At 49.7% G+C, this 12,331-nt stretch overlaps 1 pseudogene; it reads left to right on the top strand.

Annotated features, from left to right (window-relative positions):
* Positions 1-408: 408 nt before the first annotated feature.
* Positions 409-5,197, top strand: LOC125511031 (uncharacterized; annotated as a pseudogene).
* Positions 5,198-12,331: the final 7,134 nt, after the last annotated feature.

The raw sequence follows: 12,331 nt of genomic DNA, 5'->3' as shown, positions 1-12,331 counted from the left end.
TTGAGGGTGCAGATGAGTTGATCACCGAATCGCTGCTCTCATAAAACCATTTCCCCTTTTTTATATAAAAAGAATCATTTCACTTTTGAGATAAGGATAACTTTTTTTGAGGGGTTTGAGATAAAGAATATATTTTTTACTTCCTCCGTTCCAAAATATTTATCTTTCTAGGCATTTTAAATGAACATAATATACGGATGCATGTAGACATATTTTAAAGTGTAGATTCGCTCATTTTGCTTCGTATGTAGTCACTTGTTGAAGTCCCCCTAAAAAGACAAATATTTAGGAACGGAGAGAGTAGAATCTTGAGATAAGGATAACTGAACAATAATGTCGTGCCTTTCTCTCTTCCGGCTTTGCATGCTGGGCCGACTTCTCACATTCCTTCTGGACCTCATTGGTGGGGCGGCCCTACATAATGTCCGTGTCCCATTTCTTTCTTGAACTAGAGCAATCACACTCATATCTTCCCGTGGCCTCCCGAACTGCCGCCGGCGATCGCCATAGCCTGCAGTGAGCCGCCGCCGTCGTCCAACATGAAATCCGCACCAGCCGCTCCCACCACCATATGCGGCCTCGGAGACGACCTTCTGTGCGAGGTGTTCCTCCGCCTGCCCTCCCTCCCGAGCCTCGTCCGAGCAGCCCTCACCTGCCCCGCCTTCCTCCGAGCCGTCCGCTCGTCCCCCTCGTTCCGCCGCCGCTTCCGCGACCTCCACCCGGCCCCGCTCCTGGGCGTCTTCCTCGACATCTACGACTCCGCCATGCCCGCCTTCGTGCCTAACCGCCACTGGTCCGATCCAGACCACACCGCCGCCGTCCGCGGCGCCGACGTCTTCCTCACCCGCGTCCCCGACGTTGAAGACGAAGGGTCCGACGACCCGGACCATGCCGCTGCCGTCCGCGGCGCCGACGTTTCCCTCACACGTGTACACGAAGACGAAAGCGAAGGCGGCGACGGCGACGGCGACGAAGAAAGTGAATTCGAAGGCGGATACAAAAGCCCCGGGTGGTCGATGACCTCGTGCCGCGACGGGTACGTGGTTCTCGTCAGCCGGAGCACCAAGCGGGCGGCCGTCTACGACCCGCTCACACGGCGCCTGCATCTCCTCCGCGCGCCGCCCGTTGAGTCCCGCGAAGACGCCGAACCTGAGTTCGTCGTGGTCACCCCCGAAGAGGACCCCAAATTACAGAACGTGGATGAAGGCTCTATAGAGGTTGCCGCTATCATCAGTGGCACTGTGTATCTGTCCTTGGACCAACGATCCTATGGTGGAGGAGATTCTACCTGGCTGCTATCCTTCTGCACTCAAACAGAGGAGCTGAAGAAGGTCTGCCCTATCACTTACTCTGTTGATAAATCTTGCTACCCCTACGTCATGGCATGGCCTCCTGTTCTGGTAGGCCGTAAGGTGAACTCTGGACTCGAAGGGGCTTTGACTAAGAGGAATAAAGATTAGAACTCGGGCGATTTTATCACCGGAGAGTGAAAGGCTCCGTCGCTCAGAGCTGCTGGGGTTGCTGCAGATTGCACCTACGAAGTGCTATACTAGAGACTTGGAGCTGCTGTTCTTTAGCACCTCCTAGTTGGCTAGTTACAATAATGGGTACTGCTATTTGCGCAATTGCGCTTACTTCTTGGCTACTTCATGTCATGCGCCTATCAGTTGTGTGAACTGTCATGTTATTAATCTTACGTTTGTGATTGTCAGCTTGTCCACTATGGATGTATATGAAGAAAACTGAATTTAAATAACCATTTTCTCATGAATTTGTTATCACAAATTTATAATGTCGTGCACTGCTAAGCTATTACTCCCTCCGTTCCGATTTACTCGTCGTGGTTTTAGTTTTGAACTAAAACCACGAGGAGTAAATCGGAACGGAGGGAGTACTAGATGGGTACCTGGTGGATACGGGCATGAGAAGTTATTCTTTTTTGCATGTTGGCATTGGTATGGGGGGGGGGGGGGGGGGGGGAGGGGGGGTTGTATCCGTGAGCAACTTGAGCATGGGCATGAGATTGATGTACCCACTCTGCACCACTGTTAGGCATTCTGGAAAGCATTTTGCCGGCGTTCTCCTTGTTGCCGGTGGGAGAGAAACTACGGCTGCCGGCATCGCCCGTCGTTCCCAACCTCTTTCGGCAGGCCGTTCATTGCGGCAGGGCGGCCACCAGCACCACTGACCCCCAAAACCTTGCTTTGCTTCCTGTGAGGGGAGAAAGACGTGTGCCTCCAGCACGACAGCAGGGCGTTCGACGGTTTGCTCACAAGGTACAATGGATAGCGGTGATGAGTTTTTCTTTCACAACTTCATTTTTTCATCGGATGATTCATCCTCGGATGATGAAGAGCTGGTGGCTGCGTTGATCGTACATGAACACATTAGTAGGAAGCGGCCTTGGTTCAGGGGATCAATCCCCGGCCATGCTCTGGCCTTGAACCGCAATAGGGAGAAAGGCCACACCCTTCTCTATGTAGATTACTTTAAGGATGATGCACTCTTCAGGCTACATCAATTTCATCGCCAATTCTGAATGAGAAGACATGTGTTTAATCGTATTCGCGAGAAAGTGGTCGTGCATGACCCATACTTTGAGTGCAAAGAGGATGCCCTAGGCACGCTTGGTTTCTCTTCATACCAGAAATGCACTGCGGCTATCCGCATGCTTGCATATGGAATTCATGATGATCTTGTGGATGAGTATGTTCATATGAGTGAGTCCACATGTCTCCTCTCAATGTATAGTTTTTGCACGGCCGTGGTGGAAGTATTTGACCCTGAGTACCTCAAAGAGCCAACTGCCGCTGATACAGAGAGATTGTTGGCAATCAATGCCAAGTGGGGCTTTCCGGGCATACTTGATAGTATAAATTGTATGCACTTTAAGTGGAAGAACTGTCCATTTGCTTGGCAGGGGCAGTACAAGGGGCATGTGAAAGGTGCCACTGTTATACTCGAAGATGTGGATTCACAAGATCTCTGGATATGACATTCTTTCTTCGGCATGATTGGTTCTCAGAATGATATTATTGTTCTTCAGCGGTCTTCGGTGTTTGCAAGGCTTGCAGAAGGCCACTCCCTGAAGATTAACTTTGAGGTCAATGGTCACCATTACAACAAGAGATATTACCTAGTTGATGGTACATATCCTTAGTGGTCCACTCTTGTGAAGACCATACCCAATCCGCAAGAAGAGAAACAGAGGTTTGCCCAAATGCATGAGAGTGCTAGGAAGGATGTGGAGTGTGCCTTCGGTGTGCTTCAGTCTCGGTGGGGTATCGTTCGTAACCCTGCATTGGCATGGAGCACGAAGAAGCTTTCGGAGGTGATGACTGTTTGTTTGATCATACACAACATGATCGTGGATGATAAGCGCGATGATAGCATCTATGACCAAGGGTTTGATTTTCAGGGTGAAAATGTTAAGTCTAAGCATCCACCTCCTACAACCTCTGAACAGTTTGTCGAATTTCATCGGAAATTGCGTGTTTGACATACTCATGTCCAGCTTCAAGATGACTTGGTTGAGCATACGTGGACTTACATTGGCAACTAATAGATCTATCTATCAGTTTAATTTCTTTTCGTGCAATCAATTTTCAATTGGATTATAATAAGACTACTTAATATTATTTTTAATTCAATTGGGTTGTAATAAGACTATTTCGGACGTGTAACTATTGTTTTGTTTAATTTTAAATATTTGTTATTATATTTTTAAATAAACGAGATGCGGCCGAAATAAGGCCATGCATTGGGTACATGGCCGATGCATGCACAAATCCAGAGAAAGACAAGATCCCATTGCCATATCACACGGATGGTTGGCCTTATACATGTACAGTGGTGGCATTGTCCGTGGTTCCCATTAACTCTGGAAGGAGCGAGCAGCCCTGATTCCCCATTGTCCGTGGCCTCCCGAGCCGCCGATCCCCATGGCCTCCAGTGAGCTGCCGCCGTCGCAGAAGAAATCCAGTCCCACCACCATATGCGCCCTCGGCGACGACCTCCTGCGCGAGGTGTTGCTCCGCCTGCCCTCCCTCCCGACCCTCGTCCGCGCCGCGCTGACCTGCCCCACTTTCCTCCACGCCGTCCGTTCGTCCCCCGCGTTCCGCCGCCGCTTCCGCGACCTCCACCCGGCCCCGCTCCTGGGCGTCTTCCTCGACATCTACGGGCCTGCCATGCCCGCCTTCGTGCCCGTCCGCCGCCGGTCTGACCCGGACCACGCCGCGGCCGTCCGCCGCGCCGACGTCTTCCTCACCCGGGTCCCCGAAGACGAACAAGAAGGCGAAGGTGAAGGCGAAGGGGAAGAAGAAGAAGGCGAAGACGAACTGGAAGACAGATACGTGGACGGCCCCGGATGGTCGATGACCGAGTGCCGCGATGGGTACGTGCTTCTCTACCACCTGCTCACCAAGCGGGCGGCCGTCTACGACCCCCTCACGCGGCGCCTGCATCTTCTCTCACCGCCGCACGCAGAGATCTGCGCCGAAGACCCCGAAGTGGCCGAGGTTGAGTTCCACGTCCTCACCTCCCAAGAGGACCGCCGGTCGCTCCGCCTGCTCTGCATCTGCAAGGAAAGGAGAGCAGCCAAGGTCGCTGTCTTCTCCGCGGACAGCAGGGCGTGGCAGATCTCCCCAGAAGCGGGGAGCCTGCGGCTGACGGCAAGAGACAATGGTACGCTTGTCAACGGGTGTGTCTACTGGGCATCTGCAGACAATATCCATGTGCTGAACACCGCGACACTGCACTTCTCCCGGATGGATCCGCCGCCGCATATGCAACCCAACTACAAGGGTGTCAAGGTCGGCGAGACCAGTGATGGAAAGCTGTGTGTCGCCTGGGCAACTGATCTCCTGCTCAAAGTTTGGGTCCGGAGAGCCACCGCAGGGGGTGTCGACAATTGGGTGCCGGACACAGACAAATCGATGCTGGATGAGATCCGTGAATTGGAGGTACCATGTTTAGATGAAGACCCTGTACTGGAGGTTAAGGCAATCATGGGTGGCATCGTGTATTTGTCTACCTACGAGGCATCGAATCCTACTAGTTCTTGCTGGTTGCTATCCTTCTGCACTGAAACAGAGAAGCTGAACAAGGTCTGCCCTATCACCAACTCTGATTTTTCCTATCCCTATTTGATGGCGTGGCCTCCTCTTCTTTATGCAACAAGGTGAACTCTCTTGGCTAGAAGCCTAGAAGTGGCTTGGCTAGTCAGAGGAATAAAAAAACTAGAACTCAGGTAATTTTATCGGTACTACGGATATTACCTTTTGTTATCTGACTGACGATGATATCTTGCTATGGTTCTATGCTTGTTGTCTTGGTTAGATCTACCCACTTTTGTGTAAGTCCAGAATTCAAGATGTCCAGGTCCAGGTATTGCAAGTTATTATTTCCGCTGGCTTGTTATATCATTATGAGCAAATGATGCCCGTGGTATAAAAACTTGGCAGACACGAGTAGTTTAGTCCATCGACTCCCAATATTAACGATCGACACCCTAAACTTGGCAGGTTAGAGCATATATGGTCCTATGTGTTCCACGCCCATTGCTTTGCTAGTGCATATATGGTCCTGTATATGCTATGCCCATGTATTTTGTCGACGTGGCTTCACTGGTGCTCGCTTATGCATTTTGGTCTCTGGATTCTAGTTCCTGTGTGTGTGCTCTTAAGTTTAATTTATGATGAATCTGGAGATGGTCTATTTGAAAATGAAACAGAGTTCTTGACGTTTATTATTAGATGATTGTTGAGAACAGTTTGCAGTGGAATTTATGCCGCATGTAGCTTGGGGAGTTCGCAAGGTTATTTCATAGTTACTAGAAAATTATTCTAATGTGTACGCTGGAGTTATAATGTTCTCATATCAACCTGTTGAGCGCTCCCATGTCTACTACTCCTGTGACTATGTGCCCCAATGTCTGATTGTGCCATTGTGGCAAGCAGCAGCCGCTTTCTCCATCATAGGCCACCTATGGTGGAATCGGAACATAGGTCCTCTCTTTCCTTGCAATTTTACCCATGGGCTGGGTTTGGATAAGTTTTTGTTCATGTGGGCAGGGCATTGGCACAATTCTATGCCTGCGGGCATATGCCGAAACCAACCCGATAATCTGACATTTTTTCTCGAATACGCACGAGTGTGCGTATCATTCTATAAAGAAGAAGGGGAAAGACTTCCCATTAGTCTAATCCAATGATCACTTAAGAGTGAAAGACTCAGAGCTGCTGGGGCTGCTGCAGTTTGCACCTATGAAATGGTGCGGGGACTTGGAGCTGCTCTTCTTTAGCTCTTCCTAGTTACAATAATGAGATCTGCTATTTGCGCAATTGTGCTTACTCCTTGGCTACTTCAAGTTATGTGCTATCAGCTGTGTGAACTTAGTCAGGTTATTTACTCACGTTTGTGATTGTCAGCTTGTCCACTATGGATTAATGAAGACATTGAATCTAAATAACTGTTTTCTCTTGAATTTGCTATCGATGAAGTATATTTTTGTTTACTGCTAGTGCTAAGCTGTACCCATCCGGCATATGGTTATCTGGATTGTACGGGCATGAGCAGATTTTTGTTCATGTTGGCATGGGTATATGGGTGGGGTTTTGTGTCTGGGGGCAACTTGGGCATGGGTATACGATTGATGTACCCACCCTCACCCTGTACCGTTGTTGGTAGTGTAAAATGATTCATGACTACACTGAAGCTCCATAGTCCCATCTGTTGCTTATTCTACCACTGTCCGATTGTTGTAGAATTGCCTTCAGAATTGTTAGACCATTTCTCAGGCTTCGATCGCAGATTGTGAAATCATGGAAAACAAGAAGAGTGACCTTTGTTTCACACACATTGATGAAAATACACGCAAATATCTCATGATACGTATTCGTGTTTCTCTTGCATGATGTTAATTTAGTCGTTAGAACGGCGAGTTGGATTGTATCCTTATTTGTGATTTTGTGAACTGAAAGGAAGTTCCTGTGCTTGATTTGAAATTTCACTGTGAATATTAGTAGTAGGAACTCAAAATGTACAAAAATTCAGCTGAAATGGGGGAAACTGAGTTCGGTCTTAATCAACTTTATGACATGAGATTTTGGCCAGACAGTTGCTAGTTTTGCAACATCAACTTTTTTTAGAGTAAAGTTGCAGCATCAATGTTTATTTTCGAGAATCCACTCACTACACACAGACACAGCAATAGATATTTTTTTAAGCATAACACAGCAATCAAACAATAAACCCTCTGTTTCAGCAAACTTAAGGCCCACCATGTTGTATATTACGCAGCCCAGCCCAGCACAATCATACGTACGTACACCTTCGAGTGTGTAGTAGGTTGCTCCCTCTGCAGATGCATTTGCATCCAGCATATTATCATCCGAGAACAAAGAGGGAGGAGAGCAACGCCGGCACGACGACGGAGAAGACGACCGTCGTGTGCTGATATACATGAGAACAAAGAGGGAGGAGAGCAGCCCAGCCCAGCACAATCATATACTCCCTCCGTTCGTAAATATTTGTCTTTCTAGACATTTCAAATGACTACTACATACGGATGTATGTAGACATATTTTAGAGTGTAGATTCACTCATTTTGCTCCGTATGTAGTTACTTGTTGAAATGCCTAGAAAGACAAGTATTTAGGAACGGAGGGAGTATTCACCGGACACCGCGCCGGTGGTCCCTGCAACCAGAACCAGCCACGGGGTACGAGAAAGTTTATATACATGAGTGCATTTGGCTCGAAGTTCGATCTGTTATATACAGAAGATTCCTTCACAGTTCTAAGCTGATATACTCTCTCTGTTCCTTTTTACTTTGCATATAAAAACTGTTTAAAATCAAACTTTATAAAGTTTGATCATATTTGTATAAAAAAATATCAACATCTATCATGCTAAAGTTATATAATGTGAAAATCTAAATCATGCCGCATCTACTGATATTAATTTCACATTATGTGAATATTGGTATTTTTTTTATAAAGTTGGTTAAACTTTATGAAGCTTGACTTCAGATAAATGTTGTATGCAAACTAAAAAAGATAGGAGGAGTACTAATTAATCCTGCAGAAGGAAGACTCGTGTACAGTTTTGAACTGGGAACTACTCCGTTTGGCCTCGTGAATCGCATACTGCTTGAAGATATCTTTTTTAAAGAAAAGGGATTGCGTCTGACTTTATAAATAAAGCTATCAGGCAGTGTTCTTAACCAAACAACCAACCAAACCAACGAACACAACGTTGCCCCAGACGCGGGCTCACCCAGAGTTTTAGATAGAGAGATACATGGCACCCAGGCCAACACACGGCACGCAGGTCGGAGAGATGAACAACGACATAGCCAGCAACTAGTCAAAAGGGACGCAAAAGCCACTACGCAACATGCTCCTGTCTGGATAAGGAAGACGCTGAGGGCCGCATTTTTTTCGAAACAGAGACAAAAGATTTGCCTCATCGATTAATTAAGAAGAAGAGAGTTGCTCAGTTAATCAACGGAAAACCGGGCGAAAACCGATACAAAGCAACCACATGTGGACTACTCACGGGGTATGCAACCCCGTAAACATGTGATCAACCCGACAACCATACCCAACACATAACGACCACCAACCCCCACATTGCTACATCGCAAAGAAACACCCAACAAGAGTAACATGGCCGAGGACGACGGGCACCACCAAATTCGCGCTGACAACTCAGACCATAAGGACAACCCAAAAGACTGATGGCCATCCATCAAGCAATCGCGGACGCCTTTCTTGTGGCGCCACTCTTCATTCTCTTGCTCCTGAGAGCGTCCTCTACAATTGCCTTGCCAGATCCAGGGCTAGCCGCCTCCAAACGTTTGAGCAAGCTGTGAATATCTATCTGGAAGAGAATATCATTGACCTTGTCACGCACAGAAACCTGCGCAATGGTCTCATGCGAGTGAGTGACTGTAACATCGGAACCTTCACGCTCCGCAATGGCGAGCGGCTGGCTGGACTCCAAAGGATCAGACGCCAACATGCTGACCGCCTCAACATTATCAGTCACAGATACCACTGACACGATGGACTCAGACGGCTCTAGTTGTTCAGATGACCTAGACGAATCCTGCCCCTCAACAGGGGTCACAGGTGAGACGACCTCCACATGCTCCATCGGCTGGGGCGAAGCAGGTCTAGCACATAGTTGTTAAAGCTCGGGCATAATCTGCAACACAGGGGCGACGACCACGGCGATGGCCTCGCTTACAGCGGCAGACATCGACGACAAGTTGTCCCCAACTCGAGGGGGGAAACAACCATAGAGCTCTTCATCCATGTTCTCCACTGAGCCACCAACAACATCAACTTGACTAACAACATCAACCTGACTAGAAGGACGCGACGTAGGAGTTGACTGCAACGCAGCCGACACAAGAGAGAGCTTGTCCAGGGCCGCCTCCGTCCGCTCCAGAAAACTCCCAACACTCATCAGCAGCTTGGCCTGAGTTGCTAAATTGGACTGCAGCAGCACATCAGTTGGGGGTGTGCCGAGCTAACATCCCCAGAAACAATCGACGCCCAGGACCCTCAATGAAGCGCCTTGTAGGGGAGCGTGGATTTCATCGGACCCTCACAAGAAGCTGGAGCTCGACAATGCTTGGTGCTGAGGCTAGACTGTGGTGGCGCGACAAGGCAAGCCAAAGAGCTGAGTGGACGCCAAGGATTGTGGCACCCGCGCGCCCAATGTCCATTCTCCAAGCAGCGGGAGCATCGCAAGGGATCTCTGCAAACTGCCGCACGGTGTCCAGGGGCGAGGCATCGACAACATTGACCGTGGAGCCAGGCAGGGATGGGACGAGGAGCAAATGCCGGTGTTGGTGACGCCTGACAGCGCCGACCGCGCCGAGGCAGTACCTCTTGCCATCCAGCACCCGTCTCCTCCTCGTGCCCAACGCATGGAACAGCTTGGTCAGCAGTCGGGACTGGGCTTCTGGAAGCCGGCTGCGTCAGCAGAGCCAACTCTTCTTCGTCATCCTAATTGTCCTCGTCGGCGAGGGAGGCCCAGGACACAGGCCGCCCCGAGTTCAAACCAGCGGACGCCATCATTGAAGAACTGGACGCATGCCGATGAGTCTGCGAGGCAAGCTCTGGATGAAGCCGGGTCGCTGCAGGCGACACGTCCGAGTGGGGCTCTGCCTGGGCCGGGTACGAGCCGGAGTGGGTCGCTGCCGGTGTCGTCGGTGGTAGGCTGTAGGCGGCAGCAGCAAGTGGAGCCGGAGCGAAGGGCGCGGTCGAAGTCGTGGACGTCATCGCCTCCTTGGCGAGGGGCGCGCGGGACACCCTCCTCCCATGGATGGCTGGGTCGGAGCGACGGGAGGCGAGGGCGGCCGCGGGTGCTGAAGCAGCGGGAGGCCGAGAGCCGGCGCACGGCATGGCAGGAGAGGCCGCCGCCGTCGCGACCGACATGGATGCGGGCCGAGGTTGAGGATCAACAGCCATGGCGTCGCTCCGCGAAGAGAAGCACGCGAGCGGAGAGAGGACGTGGAGAGGATCTCGGATCTGGACAGAGCAGGTGCAGGGAGGCTGGAGGTAGGAGATCAGGGCGGCGGCGCCGCCGCCGCGGGCGTGTTCGCGAGAGCGAGGTCGCTCGGGTTGGGCTCCATATGCAAGAGAGTGAGAACTAGTCATCGAGGACCGCACTTTAGACGTTAGAAGATCAAGAGCATCCCGGTCCTTCGGCTTAGTCAATAATCTTCACTGTTGCAACAACATACATGATTTAAATAAGCAGTCAGCAGGCTTAGCAGGGAAAACATGTTCGTAAACTTGTTTCTAGTAGTTCACAAGGACCAACACATCGCTCCAAGTCCTACCCAAAAGACCCTCTTTGTAACACCCGCCAAAGAATTAGCAAGGGCCCGAAGCTCAGATAATGAAGAGGGATCCCAGGATACCTGGAGCCATGATCTAACAGAGCTCCACACCAACTTGGCCAAAACACAGTGAAAAAAAATATATGATTCGTGTCTTTTAGGGCACCATAAAGGGCGCAGAACTCCGATCCCGGGCAATTCGTCTTACGAATTTGGTCCGTCGAGGGAAGACGACCTCTGAAAGCTTGCCAAAGAAAGATCTTAACTTACGAGGGAATGCGAGCCCTCCAAACCTGAGTAAATCTGCTAGTGGGGGACCCACCAATTAGCTCGGAATATAAAGACTTGACCGAAAAGCGACCAGAAGAGGTATGAGGCCAAACCACCGTGTCCACATTCTCCGAGAGCGTAGGGAAGAAGGCAGTAAGCCATTGCCACTCTTCTAACTCTACAGGAGATAAGGAGCGCCGGAAGGCTAAGTCCCAGTTATTCGCAGAGAGCTCCACGATGGAGATATTCGGATTAGGGAAATAGGAAACAAGTGTAGGGAAGCTCACGGAGAGAGGTGAGTCTCCATAGCACCAATCAAGCCAAAAACGAACAGAAGTCCCGTCCCCAACTACAAACTTAACATGAGCCAAAAACAGAGGTCTAACTTTAACAAGATCTTTCCAAAATTGCGAGCCTCTGCGAGCAGAGGCAAACAAGGGGCTATAGAAAGAGGGGAATATTTTTCTTTAAGGATAGAGAACCACAAAAAACCAACTCCAGTGGTCATAATTTTCACTACCACTTGATCAAGAAGCATTTATTCATGATAGCGGTGTTTATGATGCCCAACCCTTCAAGGTTTTTGGGTCTACACATAAGTTTCCACCTGACAAGTTTGTACTTGTGCCTATTGTCTGTCGCATTCCAGAAAAAAGCACCCCGATGCTTATCAAAGCCAGCGTGCGTGCCAGCCGAGAGTAAGTAAAAGCCCATGAAAAACATTGATAAGGAGGACAAGCAAGCGTTGATCAATGCCACTTTCCCAGCACTTGTGTTATATCTGCCTCGCCAAGGAAGCACCCTATTGCCAACCTTTAACACAGCAGGGGCAAATTCTTTAGCATGGAGCATGCTTGAAGATATCCGCTTCCTTAGAGTCCGGCCAGATGTGAAGGAGCTCTGCGTGCGCCACACACACATGATTAGAGCAACTCCAACGGGCCGACCCAAACGGACGACGTTTTTGTTCGCTTTTTGTCCGTTTGAGTCGGTCCGTCTGACACAAACGTCCGGCGCTGTGTTTGGGTCGGCCCGAGCGCCCAACGCTGGCCCGACTCATTTCGTCAGCGCGCCAAAAAAAATATTGCGAGCAGTTTGAAAACAAAAAAAATGCATTTAATTAAACACAAAAGCCGGCCACGAAGGCCGGCGGAAGTCCACATTACATTAATAAAAACACTAAAAACAAGACAACGCGCTGCC

Source organism: Triticum urartu, chromosome 5A (genome assembly GCF_056163025.1).
Source record: "Triticum urartu cultivar PI428250 chromosome 5A, HENAU_Tu73, whole genome shotgun sequence".
Taxonomy (NCBI): domain Eukaryota; kingdom Viridiplantae; phylum Streptophyta; class Magnoliopsida; order Poales; family Poaceae; genus Triticum; species Triticum urartu.
Note: the sequence above shows the minus strand (reverse complement) of the source record. Positions and strands in the feature narration are given on the sequence as shown.